This window comes from Salvelinus fontinalis, chromosome 23 (assembly GCF_029448725.1).
Source record: "Salvelinus fontinalis isolate EN_2023a chromosome 23, ASM2944872v1, whole genome shotgun sequence".
Classification (NCBI taxonomy): domain Eukaryota; kingdom Metazoa; phylum Chordata; class Actinopteri; order Salmoniformes; family Salmonidae; genus Salvelinus; species Salvelinus fontinalis.
In genome coordinates, this window is record NC_074687.1 from 3,570,741 (window position 1) to 3,593,112 (window position 22,372).

Here is a 22,372-nt window from a genome sequence, read left to right on the forward strand (position 1 = left end):
CAAAACATGACATAATACAGAACAGTAAGACAAGAACAGAAGTTAATTTGACAAGAACAGCTCAAGGACAGAACTACATCAATTTAAAAAAGGCACACGTAGCCTACATATCAACATATACACACAAACTATCTAGGTCAAATAGAGGGGCGTTGTGCCTCGAGTTGTTGCTTTATCTGTTTTTTTAAACCAGGTTTGCTGTTCATTTGAGCAATATGAGATGGAAGGGAGTCCCATACAATAACGGCTCTATATAGTACTGTACGCTTTCTTGAATTTGTTCTGGATGTGAGGACTATGAAAAGATTAATGTTTCTTATAAAAACAAGTGATGCAGCCCTCTCCAACTCTTAGCCAAGAGAGACTGGCATGCATAGTATCGAAATTATCCCTTTGATTACAATGAAGAGCAAGACGTGCCACTGTGTTCTGGGCCGCCTGTAGTTTAACTAGGTCTTTCTTTGCAGCACTCAACTGGACAATAATCAAGATATGACAAAACTAGAGCCTGTCGGACTTGCTTTTGAGTGTGGTGTCAAAAAAGCACAGCCTCACTACTACGGACAGACTTCTCATCTTTACAACCAATGAATCTATATGTTTTGACCATGACAATTTACAATCTAAGGTAACACCAAGTAATTTAGTTTCAACTTGTTCTGCCACACCATTCATTACCAGATTCAGCTGAGGTCTAGAACTTATGGAACGATTTGTTCCAAATACAATGCTCTTAGTTTTAGAGATCAGTTTATTATTGGGGACCAGTTTATTATTATTCCAGGACCAGTTTATTATTGTTGATGCATTCCAAAACAGACTGCAACTATTTGTTAAGGGTTTCAGTGACTTCATTAGCTGTGGTTACTGATGGGTATATGGTTGAATCATCAGCGTACATGGACACATGCTTTGTTAAATGCCAGTTGCAAGTCATTGGTAAAAAGAGAAAAGAGGGCAGAGAGAGCTGCCCTGTGGTACACCACATACTTTATGTTTGACATTAGAGAAGCTTCTATTAAAGAAAACCCTCAGTTCTATTAGATAGATCTCTCCCATATTGTTGATTCAGAGCTGTTGAAAACAGAGAACACAAGTTCTCTCAACATGTTATGGTCAATTATATCAGAGGCTGCACTGAAATCTAACAGTATAGCTCCCACAATCTTTCAACCAATCATCAGTAATTTGTGTCAGTGCAGTACATGTTGAGTGCCCCTCTCTGTAAGCATGCTGAAAGTCTTAAAAACACAATTTTTTTCAGAGACAGCATTGTATTTGGTCCCCCCCTAAAAATCCAAAAGTTTGCGAGCTGATAGGTCTGCTGTTAGAACCAGTAAAGGCCACTTCCCCACTCTTTTGTAGTGGAATGACTTTGGCTTCCTCCATGCCTGAGGACCAAGACTTTCTGCTAGGCTCAGATTAAAGATATGACTAATTGGTAGCTGACTATATAGCTACTCTTTTCTCAGTAGCTTTCCATTTAAGTTGTCAACGCCAGGAGGTTTGTCATAATATAACGCAAATCATTTTTCCACCTCTCCCACACTAACTTTACAAAATTCTAACTTACAATGCTTATCTTTAATTTTTTACACACGAATACAATGGCTCACTGTTAATTTCCCCAAATAAGTAATCATTAAAATGTTTGTGATGAATAAGCCACCTGATTCAATGAAAGATGGAGTTGAATTTGTCTTTCTACCGATAACTTCATTAAAAGTATTCCAAAGTTGCTTTCCATCACTCTTTATATTATTGATCTTCGCTTCAAAACAGTTTATTCTTTTTGAGTTGTCATAATTTCTCAATTTACAGTAAGATGTGCAGTCAGACTTAATAGCCACTCCTTAACCCCCCCCCCCACCTCTTTCAACCATACTGTTTTTCAATTCTCATCAACCCATGGGGAATTAAAAGTTCTAAATCAAAAAAAATAAAAATAATAATAATAAGTCAAACACACATTATTGCTGGTGTAGCGAAATGGAATAAGAAACAAATATTAGGACGAGCAACATCAGAGTGGCATTGACTAAAATACGGTAGATACATATGAGATGAGTAAAGCAGTATGTATGTAAACATTATTAAAGTGACTCATGTTGAATTATTAAAGTGGCTAGTGAATGGGTCAGTGACATGAATGGGGCCATGTATCGTGAGATTGAGTGAAAACCTCCTTCCATCAGCAAGGGCATTGAAGATGAAACGTGGCTGGGTCTTTCAGCACGACAATGATCCCAAACACACCGCCCCAGGCAACGAAGGAGTGACTTCGTAAGAAGCATTTCAAGGTCCTGGAGTGGCCTAGCCAGTCTCCAGATCTCAACCCCATAGAAAATCTTTGGAGGGAGTTGAAAGTCTGTGTTGCCCAGCAACAGCCCCAAAACATCACTGCTCTAGAGGAGATCTGCATGGAGGAATGGGCCAAAATACCAGCAACAGTGTGTGAAAACTTACAGAAAACGTTTGACCTCTGTTATATACCCTTTGTTGGCAATTACAAAGTATTGAGATAAACTTTTGTTATTGACCAAATACTTATTTTCCACCATAATTTGCAAATAAATTCATTAAAAATCCTACAATGTGATTTTCTGGATTTTTTTTCTCATTGTGTCTGTCATAGTTGAAGTGTAACTATGATGAAAATTACAGGCCTCTCTCATCTTTTTAAGTGGAGAACTTGCACAATTGGTGGCTGACTAAATACTTTATTGCCCCACTGTACATACAGTTGAAGTTGGAAGTTTACATACACCTTCACCAAATACATTTAAACTCAGTGTCACAATTCCTGAAATATAATCCTGGTAAAAATGCCCTGTTTTAAGGTCAGTTAGGATCACCACTTTATTTTAAGTATGTAAAATGTCAGAACAATAGTAGAGAGAATGATTTATTTCAGCTTTTATTTCTTTCATCACATTCCCAGTGGGTCAGAAGTTTACATACACTCAATTCGAATTTGGTAGCATTGCTTTTAAATTGTTTAACTTGGGTCAAACATGTCAGGTAGCCTTCCACAAGATTCCACAATAAGTCGGGTGAATTTTGGCCCATTCCTCCTGACAGAGCTGGTGTAACTGAGTCAGGTTGTTAGGCCTCCTTGCTCGCACACGCTTTTTCAGTTCTGCCCACAAATTTTCTATAGGATTGAGATCAGGGCATTGTGATGGCCATTACAATACCTTGACTTTGTTGTCCTTAAGCCATTTTGCCATAACTTTGGAAGTATGCTTGCGGTCATTGTCCATTTGGAAGACCCGTTTGCAACCAAGCTTTAACTTCCTGACTGATGTCTTGAGATGTTGCTTCAATATATCCACATAATTTTCCTTTCTCATGATGCCATCTATTTTGTGAAGTGCACTAGTCCCTCCTGCAGCAAAGCACCCCCACAACATGATGCTGCCACCCCCGTGCTTCACAGTTGGGATGGTGTCTTCGGCTTGCAAGCCTCCGCCTTTTTCCTCCAAACATAACGATGGCCATTATGGCAAAACAGTTCAATTTTTGTTTCATCAGACCAGAGGAAATTTCTCCAAAAAGTACGATCTTTGTCCCCATGTGCAGTTGCAAACCGTAGTCTGTCTTTTTTTAATGGTGGTTTTAGAGCAGTGACTTCTTTGCTCAGATGGCCTTTCAGGTTATGTTGATATAGGACTCGTTTTACTGTGGATATAGATACTTCTGTACCTGTTTCCTCCAGCATCTTCACAAGGTCCTTTGCTGTTGTTCTGGGATTGATTTGCACTTTTCGCACCAAAATACTTCATCTCTAGGAGACAGAACGCATCTCCTTCCTGAGCGGTATGACGAATACCTGGTCCCATGGTGTTTATACTTACGTACTATTGTTTGTACAGATGAACGTGGTACCTTCAGGCATTTGGAAATTGCTCCCAAGGATGAACCAGACTTGTGGAGGTCTACAATCTTTTTTCTGAGATTTTCCATGATGCCAAGCAAAGAGGCACTGAGTTTGATGGTAGGCCTTGAAATACATCCACAGGTACAGCTCCAATTGACTCAAATGATGTAAATTAGCCTATCAGAAGCTTCTAAAGCAATGACATAATTTTCTGGAATTTTCTAAGCTTTTTAAAGCCACAGTCAACTTAGCGTATGTTAACATCTGACCCACTGGAATTGTGATACAGTGAATTATAAGTGAAATAATCTGTCTGTAAACAATTGTTGGAAAAATTACTTGCGTCATGCACAAAGTAGATGTCCTAACAGTCTTGCCAAAACCTTAGTTTGTTAACCTCACTAGGGTGTGGTAGCGTCCCACCTCGTCAACAGCCAGTGAAACTGCAGGGTGCCAAATTCAAAACAACATAAATCCCATAATTTAAATTCATCAAACATAAAATTATTTTACACCATTTTAAAGATACACTTGTTGTAAATCCAACCAAAGTGTACGATTTCAAAAAGAGTTTACGACGAAAGCACACCAAACGGTTATGTTAGGTTAGAGCCAAGTCACAGAAAAAGACAGCCATTTTTCCAGCCAAAGAGAGGAGTAACAAAAAGCAGAAATAGAGATAAAATGAATCACTAACCTTTGATGATCTTCATCAGATGACACTCATAGGACTTCATGTTACACAATACATGTATGTTTCGTTCGGTAAAGTTCATATTTATATCCAAAAATCTGAGTTTAGGCGGGACGCTACTGTCTCACTTGGCGAAAAATGCAGAGCGCCAAATTCAAATTAATTACTATAAAAATCTAACTTTTATTAAATCACACATGAAAGATACCAAATTAAAGCTACACTGGTTGTGAATCCAGATAACATGTCAGAATTCAAAATTCAAATAGGCTTTTCGGCAAAAGCAAACGATGCTATTATCTGAGGATAGCACCATTGTAAACAAAGAGAGAGAAGCATATTTCAACCCTGCAGGCGCGACACAAAATGCAGAAATAAAAATATAATTCATGCCTTACCTTTGACGAGCTTCTGTTGTTGGCACTCCAATATGTCCCATAAACATCACATATGGTCCTTTTGTTCGATTAATTACGTCAATATATATCCAAAATGTCCATTTATTTAGCACGTTTGATCCAGAAAAACACTGGTTCCAAATTGTGAAACGTGACTGCAAAATATCTCAAAGGTTACCTGTAAACTTAGTCAAAATTTCAAACTACTTTTGTAATACAACTTTAGGTATTTTTTTACGTAAATAATCAAATTAACGACGGGATGATCTGTGTTCAATACAGGATTAAAACCAACTGTAGCTAGCTTTCTGGTCATGCGCTTCTAACAAACAGGACACTTCGAGTGACCCTCCTTTAAGATGGCCATACTTCATCATTACACAAAGGAATAACCTCAACCAATTTCTAAAGACTGTTGACATCCAGTGGAAGCGGTAGGAACTGCAAGAAGGTCCTTTAGAAATCTGGTTTCCTAATGAAAAATCATTTAAAAGAGAGTGACCTCAAAAGAAAAGAATCTGAATGGTTTGTCCTCGGGGTTTCGCCTGCTAAATAAGATCTGTTATACTCACAGTATTGATTCAAACAGTTTTAGAAACTTCGGAGTGTTTTCTATGCAAATCTAATTATACTAATAATATGCATATCTTATCTTCTGGGGATGAGTAGCTGGCAGTTTAATTTGGGCATGCTTTTCATCCAAAATTCCAAATGCTGCCCACTACCCAAGAGAAGTTAAAACCTTTTCTCAATAGGGGGTGCTGTTTCCACTTTGTAAAAATGTCATTCCCAAATTAAACTGTCTCGTACTCAATTCTTGCTCGTACAATATGCATATTATTATTACTATTGGATAGAAAACACTCTAGTTTCTAAAACCGTTTGAATTATATCTGTGAGTAAAACAGAACAAGTTGGAGCAAACTTCCTGTCAGCAAGTGAGAAATCTGAAATCAGGCAGGCTGTTCTAGGGTCAGTTTATTAATTTGCATGTCTTCTATTGGTCGACATGCACTGCATACGCCTTCCCCTAGATGTCAGCAAATAGTGAGAATTGGAATGGAGTTGCTAGGCAGATTGAGGCCATATAAAGGGTCTTGGAACGTGGGGTGCACTCTTTTCAACATTCGACATGACGCAAGACAGACCTCAGGATGGCGTTCTGGAAAGCTCCCGTTATAGGTCTTAGATATATCCGGCTCTGATTTTATTCGATATAGGTGTTAAAGACATCATAATGTTGTTATTTTAAACCGAGTTATATCAGTTTATATCAGTATATTGCGATTTTTGGATATTTATTTGTGCTGCGTTATAGAGAGTTGGGCACGTCTTCGCCACGTGGCTAATGTTTACTGCTAATTCCAAAGTTGAAGGCGACAATCTACAACCGAGCAACGATTCTTCTGGACAAAGGACAACTTGCCCAAGATTCTGATGGAAGCTCATCAAAAAGTAAGAAGTATTTATGATGTTAATTCGTTGTTCTGTTGAAAAATGAGAAACTACTATTCCGCCATTAATTATTTCGGTGCGGTCTCGCTTTAACGCACGCTGTATGTCGTAGTAACGTTAATTTAAAAAAAGTTTATGATTAGTTATTGATTAGATTAGGTGCCTCTCCCAAGATTTCTCCCGACATATTGTTGGCAGCTTGGCTACTATTCTCATTGTATAACCACGATTTGTGCCGCTAAATATGCACATTTTCGAACAAACTCTATATGTATTGTGTAATATGATGTTATAGGACTGTCATCTGAAGAAGTTTAAGAAGGTTAGTGAAAAACTTCATATTTTTTGCTGGTTTATTCGTTATCGCTATTGTTGGCTTGAATCAATGCTGTTGTGTGGTTGGCTATTGTAGTAAGCTAATATAATGCTATATTGTGTTTTCGCTGTAAAACACTTAAAACATCTGAGATATTGGCTGGATTCACAAGATCTTTGTCTTTCAATTGCTGTACGCTGTGTATTTTTCATAAATGTTTTATGATGAGTATTTAGGTAATTCACATTGGTCTCTGTAGTTATTCTAGTTGCTTTGGTGAGAGTTGTGATGGTGGCTGCAATGTAAAACTATGATTTATACCTGAAATATGCACATTTTTCTAACAAAACATATGCTATACAATAAATGTTATCAGACTGTCATCTGATGAAGTTGTTTCTTGGTTAGTGACTATTTATATCTTTATTTGGTCGAAATTGTGATAGCTACCTATGCAGGAAAAAAATGGTGGGGAAAAAAAGTTGTGTCTTTTGCTATCGTGGTTAGCTAATAGAAATACATATTGTGTCTTCCCTGTAAAACATTTAAAAAATCAGAAATGATGGCTGGATTCACAAGATGTGTATCTTTCATCTGGTGTCTTGGACTTGTGAGTTAATGATATTTAGATGCTAGTATTTACTTGTGGCGCTATGCTAGGCTATGCTAGTCAGCTTTTTTACTGATGAGGTTGCTCCCGGATCCGGGATTGTGACCAAGTAGAAGTTAACAAGAAACGTGTGGAGTGGTTGAAAAACGAGTTAATGACTCCAGCCTAAGTGTACGTAAACTTCCGACTTCAACTGTAGGTATTCAGACCTTTTACTCAGAACTTTTCACCTTTGGCAGCGATTACAGCATAACATTTTCTTGGTATGACGGTATGGAGCTTGGCACACCTGTATTTGGGGAGTTTCCTCCCATTCTTCTCTGCAGATCCTCTCAAGCTCTGTCAGGTTGGATGGGGAGCACAGACATTTTCAGGTCTTTCCAGAGTTGTTTGATCGTGTTCAAGTCCGGGATCTGGCTGGGACACTCAAGGACATAGATGCTTGTCCAGAAGCCACTCCTGCATTGTCTTGGCTGTTTGTTTAGGGTCGTTGTAATTTTGGAAGGTGAATCTTACCCTCAGTCTGAGGTCCTGAGTGCTCCGGAGCAGGTATTCATCAAAATATCTGTACTTTGCTCTGTTCATCTTTGCCTCAATCCTGACTAGTCTCCCATTGGGTGCTGTAGGTGTCCTGGAGGGCAGGCAGTGTGCCCCCGTTGATGCGTTGGTCTGCACCACCCTCTGGAGAGCCCTGCGGTTGCGGGCGTTGCAGTACCAGACAGTAGTGCAGTTGCTGTAGCAGGTGGTGATAGAGCCCGACAAGATGCTCTCAATTGTGCATCTCTAAAAGTTTGTGAGGGTCTTGCGGGCCAAGCCAAATTTCTTCAGCTTCCTGAGGTTGAAGACCACACTGTCTGCGTGGGTGGACCATTTCAGATCGTCAGTGATGTGTTCGCCAAGGAACTTGAAGCTTCCCAACTTCTCCACGGTGGTCCCGTAAATGTGGATAGGGGGGTGCCCCCTCTGCTGTTTCCTGAAGTCTACAATCAGCTCCTACGTTTTATTGACGATGAGAGAGGGGTTACTTTCCTGGGACCACTCCGCCAGTGCCCTCACCTCCTCCCTGTAGGCTGTCTCGCCTGCTACTCATCTGTTAACTGCAAACTTGATGATTGAGTTGGAGGCGTGCATGGCCACGCAGTTATGGGTGAACAGGGAGTATAGGAGGGCTGAGCACACACCCTTGTGGAGCCCCTGTGTTGAGGACCAGCGAAGAGTAGTTGTTTCCTACCTCCACCACATGGGGGTGGCCCATCAGGAAGTCCAGGACCCAGTTGCACAGGGCAGGGTTTAGACCCAGGGCCCCAGCTTAATGAGGAGCTTGGAGGGTACTATGGTGTTGAAGGCTGAGCTATAGTCAATGAACAGAATTCTTACATAGGTATTCCTCTTGTCCAGATGGGATAGGGCAGTGTGATGGCATCGTCTGTGGATCTATTGTGGCGGTAAGCAAATTGAAGTGGGTCTAGGGCGGTCGGTAAGGTAGAGGTGATACGATCCTTTATCTAGTCTCTCAAAGCACTTCATGCTGACAGAAGTGGGTGCTATGGGGCGACAGTCAGTTGAACAGTGTCAGGAGTTTGTCCTGACCAAGAAAATGTCAGGCTTAGTCAGTTGAACAAGTACATGTTTATCAATAATTGGAAGAAGCAATTTCATAGCATCTGTATGCTCCTTATTAATCACATCAGACCAACAAATGTTTTTATCATGCACATAGGAGTCACAGCAAAATCTTTTGTATGAACTCTTATACACTATTTTAGGCCCGGCTTTCGGAACTTTGGCTTTCCTGGATGTAGCCACTATAGTGATCACAGCATTCAATGGGTACAGATACAGCTTTAGAACCAAGTTCTATAGTATTAGTAAAAATGTGTATACATGTGGATGATCTTATTCCTGTAGTGTTTGTAAACACGCTGGTAAATTGATTAATAACCTGATCCAGATTAAAGGCACTGGTTCCAGTGAGAAGCTTTCTTTTGAGTGCACAGCTTGATGAAAACCAGTCAATATTCAGGTCCCCAAGAAAGTAGACCTCTGTTTACATCACATACACTGTCAAGCATTTCGTACATTATTTAGATACTGACGGTTAGCACTTGGTGGCCAATAGCAACACCCAAAAAGAAAAGGCTTTAGATGTACCAAGTGAACCTGCAACCACAACACTTCAATAACACTCGAAATAAGATATTCTCTAAGCATTACAGGGATATGGCTCTGAATAGATACAGCAACAACTCCCCTATAAGCATTCCTGTCTCTTCTATAGATGTTATGTCCTTGTATTGATACTTCTGTAACATCAAATTAATTATTTAAGTGGGTCTCTGGGGCTGGTACTATGACAGGAGAGGGTTGAAGACGTCTCTGGGACTGGTACCATGACAGGAGAGGGTTGAAGACGTCTCTGGGACTGGTACTATGACAGGAGAGTGTGAAGACGTCTCTGGGACTGGTACTATGACAGGAGAGGGTTGAAGACGTCTCTGGGGCTGGTACTATGACCGGTGAGAGTTGAAGACGTCTCTGGGGCTGGTACTATGACCGGAGAGGGTTGAAGACATCTCTGGGGCTGGTACTATGACCGGTGAGAGTTGAAGACGTCTCTGGGGCTGGTACTATGATGGGTTCAAACATTGGACAACGTTGCCCATGTACATTAATGTAATTCTGTTAATGTAGATGTGTAATTATACATGCATGACCATATGTGTGTAATCCCTCCAAGGCAATGGAAGGCAGGCATGGTATTTTCTTAATGAGCTACCCTGGAAAGAAGCATGCCTATTCTCTACTACATAAACTATATTGTGAGTGAGAGTGAGGAGAGAGGAGAGCTTTGCCTACACAGACATGGTGTTGTGCAGTCATCGTGGGCATCATTAGGTGTGGAGTCAAGAACCAGAGCATAACATGTGGATGAGATTCTCTTGGCTGTGTCTCCGGCTGGCTTCAGGGAATTCAGATTAGCATGTGTAACGAAGCCGATCTCTGTACGTCTGACAAGCCAAGGCATTCATGAGTCCTGGCACCTGTACTTCAAGGTCTCAGGAAGTAGACATCACTGCTCAATGCTAAATTAACCAAAATAACTACATATGCAAATAACTACATATGCAAATAAGAGACTACATAATGTTAAGTAAAAATTGTCTCTTGTTCTCTCTTACTCTGCCCCTTTTCTTTCTCCAGTAATGTAAAGTGCTGTTGACTCTTTCAGCATGTGCTTAACCTTCTCTTTGTACCTCCTGCTCTTCTCTCCTCCACAGCTGCTCTGAATAGCTGAATTATTCTCTTTGATGAAGAGCAACCCAATGGCACCAAAGTGACAGTACAGGGAGAAAGAGAGAATGTGAAGAGAGAACTATTTGGAGTGAAGAAAGTGGGTTTACGTCATTACACTACCATACCCACCTGCTGGTCTTTGGCATGCCACAAGACAGCGTATTATTTTTCTCTCTCTCTCTCTCCCCCCCTACACACACACACAGAGAGATAGTCAGTGTGGCTGCCATGGCCTTTGGCCTGGTGTGCTGCAGGTATATGCTGGGGGTGAGTCACTTCTCTCCTGCTTGCCTTGCCCAAGCGTGCATGTTATATAAGCCCTGCTCTGACGTCGTGACAATGCTCCCAGCCCCAGGAAGTAAGGTTGACGCACAATCAGAGGAGAGAAACGGAAGCAGCCTGTGTGAAGAGGATCATCTCTGGCCCAAGACTAACAATCACACTGTCACGACTGGCTGACACAGCATTAACCAGTGTGTGCTGTGCGTGTGTGTGAGCCTGACATTTTCTTGGTCAAGACAAAACTCCTGACACTACCAACTATGACACAGTCACACACCAACACCAAATATAATAGATGTTCTTTTAGAAAATGGAAGCCAAAACAACCCATTGCTACGCAACAGAAGTGTTTCTATTTTCCCAAACAGGCAGAATTCTGATGTCACTCCTTCCACACAAAACACCAACATTCAACGGGCATCTGCTTGTGCGTGGCCATGTATTTGCTTGGCCCTGGTAAACTCGTTAGGATCCCAGTCACTCTTAAGCCATCTATCTCATAAATAAATAAAACAGTTTCTTAGTGCACCCCCAGTGTGTGTGTGTGTGTGTGTGTGTGTGTGTGTGTGTGTGTGTGTGTGTGTGTGTGTGTGAGAATTAACACTGCGGCACACTGCAGCTTGTCAGGCTATTGGTGCGTACTAATAGAGGGGAGAAGGGGTGAAAAGGGGTTCTTTGACACTAACCCATTGAGGCCAATCCAGAGGAAATGTGATACGTGATAAATCAGTAACTGCTTTAATCAATGGCACACTATAAACTCGGATGATGAACAATTACACACAGAAGGCATATTATATTAATTGATTGACAGGTGATGTTAAATAGCACATCACAGCTCGAGGTTTCCTCTAGCTAGAGCGGTGCCGAGATGGGTGATTGGGTAGTTCAGTCAGAACTTCTCAGTGGCCTGAGAGACACATTCTAATCTGTTAAAAGCACTGTCCTAACTGGTGGAAATCTCTAGGGGCTCTATTGATATTATAAAGTACTATTTTAAAACTGTAACCTAGTGCTATAGGGTAGTTGTACCAGTCTTACCAGCGAAAAGATCAGGGATAGGTTACGATATAGCAGCAACCTCCGACCCTGAGAGCTGTGTCACCATCAGGGCTATGGGAGCCATGCATGGACAGGGGGACAGAGGATCACATCTTACACAGTAATGGGGAAGTAGTTGATTCTCTCTCTCCATACCGGCAAAAAATGTTGTCATCCCCCTTTGAAGAGGGGGATGACCGCGGCAACTTTCCAATCTTTAGGGATCTCAGACGATACGAAAGGTTGAACAGGCTAGTAATAGGGGTTGCAACAATTGAGGCGGATCATTTTAGAAAGAGAGGGTCCAGATTGTCTAGCCCGGCTGATTTGTAGGGGTCCAGATTTTGCAGCTCTTTCAGAACATTGGCTATATGGATTTGGGTGAAGGAGAAATGGGGGAGGCTTGGGCAAGTTGCTGTGGGGGGTGCAGCACTGTTGACCGGGGTAGGGGTAGCCAGGTGGAAAGCATGGCCAGCCGTAGAAAAATGCTTATTGAAATGGTCAATTATTATTGTGGATGTATCGGTGGTGAAAGTGTTTCCTAGCCTCAGTGCAGTGGGCAGCTGAAAGAGGTGCTCTTATTCTCCATGGACTTTACAGTGTCCCAGTACTTTTTGGAGTTTGTGCTACGGGGTGCAAATTTCTGTTTGAAAAAGCAAGCCTTTGCTTTTCTAACTGCCTGTGTACGCCATCTGAAGTACGCCATCTGAAGTACGCCATAGGTTTTTGTGCTTTGCAAGTGTGCATTTGATTTGCTAATTAAGTAGCTAGTTAGCCATCTAGCTATGTGGTTAACTTCTTCCAAAATCAATCTTCTCTTGGTAACATCAGAGAAGACCCTCCTGGATCAAGAGTCTTGCTGTCTAATATTTGTTTAGTGTGTACAGCAAACTGAGTAGCATTTTCTTTACTTGTATAACTTTATGAGTTGGTATGTCTGTCCTGCAAATAGTTTAGGTCAGAAACTGTATAAAATGTTCACAATGCACTCATTAGCATTCTATATGTGATTTACATGTGCTTGTTAGCATTGCTAACTTTCGGATTACATAGAGTCACTGGGGTTTGAAGATAATCCCCCCTTGTATTCAGAGCCGGTATTACCGTATATCCCGGTATGACAATCTAGATACCGCCCAAACCTACTTCTCTCTCCCATCCCCCTCTCTCCACAATGGCAGTCCAGCGCCATGAGGGTTTAACCTCTCCTCAGAACACCCTGGCGATCTGGGTTGTTATCTGAACATGACTGAAGCCAGGAGGCAGAGAGGGAATCACGGCTTCATGCTACTGCTGGCAACACGCCTGCTCTCTGTGACTGGCTGCTTTAATCTTGCACTAACATATGACTGCTGCGCCTGCCGCCTCCTGGGGCGTTACACTGGTACCCCAAGTTGACAGGAACTTTGACAACTTTCACAAAACGGAAGTGTCAATGAGTTGTCAGCGAGAGTGCACAAGTAGTAGGGAATTAAATGATGCCTTTGGATTTAATTTTCAACTCACATACAGGCTACACCTAGGGCAGCAGGCAAACACACACACAGAGAATCCCACCACCCACTATTTCCAGTGACCAGATAGCAAGCTAAGGGAATCCAAACCTTGATGCAGTGACATTACCGAACTGCTTCTGTCAGATGTGTGTTTTTGTTTCAGACGAGGTCATGAACTGAGGTCTGTACCGCTCTCGTTCTCTCACTCAGGGGGGTGTTGGGTTTCACCCCTCGCCCCAAAGTGCCAATTTTCACCAGGGTAATTTGAAGCCAGCCATGCAGACTGGGAGATGGCGTGGGAGTGCCATCCACCCTTAATTACTCTTTAACGAGCACTTCTGAGGGTTCTTTTGTCTGTCTGGGGGAAGAGGGTGAGGTGAGGAAGGGGAGAAAGAGTGGCAGTGGTGTGAACTCATAGTCCCAACAGAAATCCTACCCCCTGGTCCCAGCCCCCCTTGGTCCCAGTCCCCCTTGGTCCCAGCCCTGTGGAGTGTCTCTAAAGCTATACACTGGAGCTGTATTTTATGTTTTCATTGATGAACCGAGTTAACTGATTGGATGGGAGTCACTGAAACACACTCCCTTCTCTTTCCCACGTCCTCCATCTCCCCCAGCATCCAGGGGAAAGCTGGGTATTTTAAAGGGCCTGTTTTAAGGGCTTTACGGAACCATATGGGATTGGGGTCAGGGCTTGTGGACAGGGAGTGGATGGGCCATGAAAGAGACATACTAGTGTCATCTCCCCCTCCCCTCTATCTGTCCCCCTCTCTGTCCGTATCTGCAGCCCAGAACAGGATTAGGCTGGTTGCCCAGTGGTGACACAAGTCCATTGGAGCTGAGCTGACAGACTGTTGGTTCAGTTGTTGGATGCAAGCGGAGTGAGGACCTGAGAGAGAGGGAAGGGAGGATCGGAGTGGGAGCGTTGAGACAGAAGTGAGATAAACAGCTTAAAATGAGTGAGAAGGAGAAAAGAGAGTGAGTGAAGAAAAGTGGGAGAGCTGGTACACTGTGTAATGAAATGGAGAAAGAAAAGGCTGTAAAACAATCACTGATGAGAGAGGGCAGAAATAGAAGGTTCAGTCAGAGGACAAAGTCTCCTTGGACTGTCCATGTCGGATAACTCTTAACTTAGAGCGCCAAGCTGGAAAGGACGTTTCTGATGATCATGTACTGTGTGCCTATAATGACATACATCTCTTCAACATTTGCTCTCACTTTGTTATAAGTAGGATTGCAATGTGTATGCAGATATATATGGCATACAGAAAGAAACGCTCATGTCTATTCTCATCGATACGATTTCCTACGGAGCATTGACAGTATCATTTAAAACAGATTCACATTCAAGTCAACATTCTCTGATGTGTGAACCTCCAACCATCTTTGTGGTACCATTTTAAATGTCAGTTTTATTCCCATTTTAGCACTTACCAGCCAAAACATGACACCCACCCTGTATTCAAGAGAAAGTTGTCTCAACCAATGGCGGTCACACCTCAGATGATGTAAAATAGTGTCTACGGTACAACATATGCATTGACGTTTGGTCCCGTGTGGCTCAGTTGGTAGAGCATGGCGCTTGCAACGCCAGGGTTGTGGGTTCATTCCCCACGGGGGGACCAGGATGAATATGTATGAACTTTTCAATTTGTAAGTCGCTCTGGATAAGAGCGTCTGCTAAATGACTTAAATGTAAAAATGTAAATGTTTAAGATAAAACAATTTGTTTCTTTTTTTTCTATTAACTTTTATTTTTTATTGTTTGACAACCCTGTTTGTACGCTTTTAAAATTATATCAATCTCAACTGTTTATAATTTCCAGTGATGAAGACATGAAAGTCTCATGGTATGGTGCGTTATGCTAAATAGGTCCCCTTTGAGCACCTTTATCTATTGAATGTTTTGGTATTCAGGTCCAAAAAAAGTCACTTTCTGAGCACTTCTACAACAGGCAAATACGTATGGAAGGTTTTGTTCAAATCGAAAAGGGGTGCCGTCAAAAAGTGATTGAATTCAAATGGATTTACCCTGTAACTGCTGCCACGATTAACGGCTGCCCTGTTCCCAATTACAACATGATTAGAGGGAGAATAACAATGAGCTAAACTTTGGACCTCCCATCCCTCATTACATAATACATCTCCAACCATCTGGGTCTGTGTCCATCTAGTCCTCTATTGGGCAGATGAACATTTTGCAGTAGGAAAAAGATCACAGAGAGTTTAGGACGAGCTACTGTGCTACCAAACCAGTGGTGTTGTGGTTTAGGACCAGCTACTGTGCTACCAAACCAGTGGTGTTGTGGTTTAGGACCAGCTACTGTGCTACCAAACCAGTGGTGTTGTGGTTTAGGACCAGCTACTGTGCTACCAAACCAGTGGTGTTGTGGTTTAGGACCAGCTACTGTGCTACCAAACCAGTGGTGTTGTGGTTTAGGACCAGCTACTGTGCTACCAAACCAGTGGTGTTGTGGTTTAGGACCAGCTACTGTGCTACCAAACCAGTGGTGTTGTGGTTTAGGACGAGCTACTGTGCTATCAAACCAGTGGTGTTGTGGTTTAGGACCAGCTACTGTGCTACCAAACCAGTGGTGCTGTGGTTTAGGACCAGCTACTGTGCTACCAAACCAGTGGTGTTGTGGTTTAGGACGAGCTACTGTGCTACCAAACCAGTGGTGTTGTGGTTTAGGACCAGCTACTGTGCTACCAAACCAGTGGTGTTGTGGTTTAGGACCAGCTACTGTGCTACCAAACCAGTGGTGTTGTAGTTTAGGACCAGCTACTGTGCTACCAAACCAGTGGTGTTGTGGTTTAGGACCAGCTACTGTGCTACCAAACCAGTGGTGTTGTGGTTTAGGACCAGCTACTGTGCTACCAAACCAGTGGTGTTGTGGTTTAGGACCAGCTACTGTGCTACCAAACCAGTGGTGTTGTGGTTTAGGACCAGCTACTGTGCTACCAAACCAGTGGTGTTGTGGTTTAGGACCAGCTACTGTGCTACCAAACCAGTGGTGCTGTGGTTTAGGACCAGCTACTGTGCTACCAAACCAGTGGTGTTGTGAATGGGTGGTTTTACAACATGGCTTCTTTTCTCTAACAAGCAAAACAGATGAGGAATGATGACGTCTTGGTGATTCTGGGTCAGCTTTACACGTCACAGTGGAAGTCACAATTTATTGTGTAGCCTAGCTATAAATGTGGATGATTACACATGTTCTATTTCCTATTTCTACAGATGGCCAGTCAGAAAATTGTCAAACGTATAACATATGATAAAACAATATGTTTGAGTGGAATGAGAAACCACTAAATATCAAGGGATGGGCTATGGGCTTGCAAGGCTCCACCAAGTCTTGAACACTATAATTATAGTCTTTTTAGAGAGACATTCAAGTCTATTTAGGTCAGTGTTCCAAAGAGACAGAGAGAACAAGAAACTGTTATAGATATACAGATCTGAAACAGATGGAGAAAGAGAGAAACATATATAAAGATCTGAAACACTGATATGGAGAGAGAAACTGTTAGATATATCTGAAACACCGATATGGAGAGAGAGAGAAATATATAGAAATCTGAAAGATGGATATGGAGAGAGAGAGAAATATATAGAGATCTGAAACATGGATATGGAGAGAGAGAGAAATATATAGAGATCTGAAACATAGATATGGAGAGAGAGAGAAATATATAGAGATCTGAAACATGGATATGGAGAGAGAGAGAAATATATAGAGATCTGAAACACTGAGATCAAGACAGAGAAACTTATGTAGAGATATATGAAACACGGATATGAAGAGAGAGGAACTGTTAGATTTATATCTGAAATACTGAGAAGAGATCAAACACGGAACCTGGAGAAGTATTCATGCTTGAGAAAACGTATGCTACCAACTGAACAGCACAGACGGAAAATTACGAGTTTCCTCACCATTGCATGTTGCCTACATTTAGAAGTACCTACCAACAAGTCCCCAAATTGACTAAATGTTTTTTTTTAAATACAGTTGTTAAAAATGCAAGATTCCAGTAGTTGAAACCCCTTGCACTAGAGGTTTGGGGACGTGTAGGCGCCTGAAAGAGTCTGCGTCTTCAACGGACAAATAGTTGATTGTCTCACACGGTGGTTAATACACCCGGTCTACAAACAAACAGCAAATGGATTTACCCTGGAGCTTCATACAGCTCTTTTGTTTAAAATCAGAGACTGGTAATGAAGGAGATTGGTACTGAAGTGTGTACACAACTAATTCTATCTTAGGGAAGAGTAGGATGGTGGTAGCCTATGTCACAGACATAGCCAGAGCATTTAGTTCTACAGCTATTTAAGACAGAACACCGTCCCATAGTTGGTGTGATATTACAAAGCAGGTTTAAAATCAAATCAAATTGTATTAGGTCACATGCACCTTACAGTGAAATGCTTACTTACGCTCCCCTAACCAACAGTGCAGTTTCAAAAAATATGGATAAGAATAAGAGATAACAGTAGCAAGTAACAATATATACAGGGGGGTTCAGTACAGTCTCATTGTGCGGGTGCACCGGTTATTTGAGGTAGTATGTACATTAGAGGTCAACCGATTAATTGACATGGCCGATTAATTATGGCCGATTTCAAGTTCTCATAAAAAAAATCGGTAATCGGCCTTTTTGGACGCCGATTATGGCCAATTACATTGCAATCCACGAGAAGACTGCGTGGCAGGCTGACCACCTGTTACGCGAGTGCAGCATCAAAGGGACCTGCGGCTGCAAGGAGCCACGGTAAGTTGCTACCTAGCATTAAACTTATCTTATAAAAAAAACTATCTTAACATAATCACTAGTTAACCTAGTAATATCGTCAACCATGTGTAGTTAACTAGCTTGTCCTGCGTTGCATATATTCAATGCGGTGCATGTTAATTTATCATCGAATCACAGCCTACTTCAACTTCGCCAAACGGGTGATGATTTAACAAAAGCACATTCGCGAAAAAAGCAGAATCGTTGCACAAATGTACCTAACCATAAACATCAATGCCTTTCTTAAAATCAATACACGGAAATATATATTTTTAAACCTACATACTTAGTTAAAAGAAATGTATGTTAGCAGTCAATATTAACTAGAGAAATTGTCAATTCTCTTGCGTTCAGGGCAAGCAGAGTCAGGGTATATGCAGCAATTTGGGCCGCCTGGCTCGTTGCGAACTGTGTGATGACCATTTCTTCCTAACACAGACTAATTCATTTGCCAGAACTTTACATAATTATGACATAACATTGAAAGTTGTGCAATGTAACATCAATATTTAGACTTAGGGTTGCCACCCGTTCTATAAAATACGTAACGGTTCCTTATTTCACTGAAGGAATAAACGTTTTGTTTTCAAAAATATAGTTTCCAGATTTTACCATTATAAATGACCAAAGGCTCGTATTTCTGTGTGTTTATTATTTTACAATTAAGTCTATGATTTGATAGAGCAGACTGACTGAGTGGTGGTAGGCAGCAGCAGGATCGTAAGCATTAATTCAAACAGCACTTTACTGCGTTTGCCAGCAATGCTTGAGACACAGCGCTGTTTATGAGTTCAAGCCTATCAACTCCCGAGATTAGGCTGGCAATACCAAAGTGCCTATAAAAACATCCAAGTCAAAAGGTATATGAAATACAAATGGTATAGAGAGAAATAGTCGACACGTCATAATGCCTATAGCGACAACCTAAAACTTCTTAACTGGGAATATTGAAGACTCATGTTAAAAGGAAGCACCAGCTTTCATATGTTTTCATGTTCTGAGCAAGGAACTTAAACGTCATATTTTTTACATGGCACAATACTGCACTTTTATTTCTTCTCAAACACTGTTTATGCATTATTGCACATGCATTATTGCACATGTTTCATAATTTATTTGAGACTAAATTGATTTTATTTATGTATTAAGTTAAAATAAGTGTTCATTGTTCCTTCAGTATTGTTGTAATTGTCATTATTACACACATACCTATTTTTTTTTATGTATATATATATATATATATATATATATATATATATATATATATATATATATATATTTCTTTTTTTTTTTTTTTTTTTTTTTATAATAAAAATGTATTATTATTATTTTAAATCGGCATCGGCTTTTTTTGGTCCTCCAATAATCGGCATTGAAAAATCATAAATCGATCGAACTCTAATGTACATTTAGGTAGAGTGAAAGTGGCTATGCATAGATGACATGTCTTTAGTTTCCAAGTGACTGGACAGACTTTAAATCAGACCTGATGTGATTGAGTTTAAGACCGTTGCATCAACCTTTCTTGGACGGTTGAGTCAGCCATAGAAAAACCATTCTGGGATAGGCTACATTTTCACTCTAGCTAACAGACTACGGATTTCTACTATCAGCACTAAATAGTGCTGAACGATTAGTGCTTTTTGAGGTCAGTTCTGTTGTTTCGGTCCGATTATTTAAAAAATATATATATTTGTTTACATTAAATGCACTATGCATTGTTTGGGTTGAATGCTGTAACACTGAATAAAAGTCATATGATGATAGTGACTATTATCGCTTATGACTAATTAACCATCCGTTATTCACATTGCTGATATCTTTATTTCATTCCAAGTCATCGCCTCATCTCTACAGAGTCATCGCCTCATCGCCTCATCTCTACAGAGTCATCGCCTCATCTCTACAGAGTCATCGCCTCATCTCTACAGAGTCATCGCCTCATCTCTACAGAGTCATCGCCTCATCTCTACAGAGTCATCGCCTCATCTCTACAGAGTCATCGCCTCATCTCTACAGAGTCATCGCCTCATCTCTACAGAGTCATCGCCTCATCTCTACAGAGTCATCGCCTCATCTCTACAGAGTCATCGCCTCATCTCTACAGAGTCATCGCCTCATCTCTACAGAGTCATCGCCTCATCTCTACAGAGTTGCTGCCTATGCTGTCTGACAAAACCACTATTTTTGTATCTCAAAATAAGGCATACTTCTGTGACTGCTTAATAACAAATATAAATCACTTAGATCATTTATTATCAGGCTTGCGAAGCAACTGCTTCCTATTCCTCTCGATCATGTGTTTTCTTCTCTAGTGTCTGCACCGCACAGACCAGACAATCCCTGGTTTTCAGATAACTTGGCAGAATGAATTAGAAAGAAATATCTCTTGGGCTCAAGTTAGACATACAAATGCTCCTGTTGACTGGGCCTCCTTCAGAGTGCTAAGAAACAAATGCACAGGATTGATCAGGAAGTTCAAATCAGATGACTATTTAAATGCAGTCATAGAACCTAAACAACCCTACCAAGTTCTGGAAGCTAATCCAATCAGTGTCAGGTTCTAATGTATCCTCTGGCCTTCCTGACCATTTAATGATGGATTCTAATGAAGTGAAGGATAAAGACCATATTGTAGGGGTTTTAAACAAGCACTTCATACCTGCTGGTTCAGTTTTTGATAATGGCGGGGCCCAGGACTCTAATGCAAGCTCTGTTAGTTGACTATGATATAGTCCCTCATGTGAACCATTTTAACCTTGAGCCTGTTTCTTATACTGAGGTCTATAAAGCACTAAAAGGCAATAGACATTCAAAAGTCTACAGGTCCAGACAACCTGGACCCCCTACCTCTTAAAGATAGCAGCTGGTATTATTACTGAACCTGTGGCTCACATTTTCAACATGAATCTCGACCAATTCCATACCCAGCATTTGGAAATCAGCTTATGTCCTCCCACTGCTAAAGGGTGGAGATCCCTTGGATGCTAATTACTATTGTCCTATCTCCAAACTCCCTATCCTGGCCAAAGTCTATGAATCTGTAGTGAACTCCCTATCCTGGCCAAAGTCTATGAATCCCTAGTGAACTCACAGTTAAAAAAGTTAATTGAAAAGAACACACTGAGCGGGGTTCAGTCTGGCTTTAGATCGAGGCACAGCACCACAACTGCAGCTACGGCATTGGCAAATTACATCATTAATGCACTTGATAAAAAGCACCATTGTGCTGCTCTGTTTGTGGATTTATCAAAGGTCTTTGATTCAGTTGACCATTAATTGTTGCTAGCTAGACTCAGAAACATTGGTCTCAGTGAAGGGGCAGTAAATTGGTTTAGAAACCATCTTTCTGACAGAACACAATGTGTATATACTGACAATCACAAGTCTAGCTTTCTAGAGATTAATAGAGGTGTGCCCCAGGTTTCCATTTTAGCTCCTGTGTTCACAATTTGTATTAATGATTTGGGAAATGGGATGCAACCAGCAAAGTTCCATCTATATGCAGATGATACAGTCATATATTAATGTGCTCCTTCTCTGGTTCAGGCTGTTGAAGAGCTCCAGGCTGCTTTTCAGTCACTGCAGGCCTCGCTTTATGGTCTAAATGCATGACCTTTACCAGAGCTACAACTCTGCCAGAGAACGTTAGCATTGTCACATATGGTGGCTTATCCATTGAAAAAGTGTTATCCTACAAATACCTAGGTATTTGGTTGGATGACAAGTTGTCCTTTAAAGTTCATGTGGATAATCTTGAGACAAAGCTTAAATTGAAATTGGATTTTTATTTTCGTAATAAGGCTTGCTTCCCGCTTATGGCTAGAAATAAGTTTGTTCAGGCCACTTTTCTCTCTGTAATTGATTATGGTGACTTGTTGTATATGCATGCAACCTCCTCCGTCTTACAGAGACTGGACTCTGTTTATCATGCATCCTTGCACTTTATTACAAATGCCAAGTCACTCACCCAGCATTGCACCTTGTACCGAATGGTTGGTTGGACCTCACTTTATATGCGCAGAAAGATACATTTGTATGTGTTCATCTACAAGGCCCTTTGGGTAAACTCCCTCTCTACCTCTGTAGTCTGGTCTCCTTCACCACCAGCAGTT

At 41.2% G+C, this 22,372-nt stretch overlaps 1 protein-coding gene across 1 annotated transcript in view; it reads right to left on the minus strand.

Annotated features, from left to right (window-relative positions):
* nck2a (NCK adaptor protein 2a) overlaps positions 1–22,372 on the minus strand; it is a 57,009-nt gene that overhangs the window by 32,041 nt on the left and 2,596 nt on the right. The window lies entirely within an intron of this gene.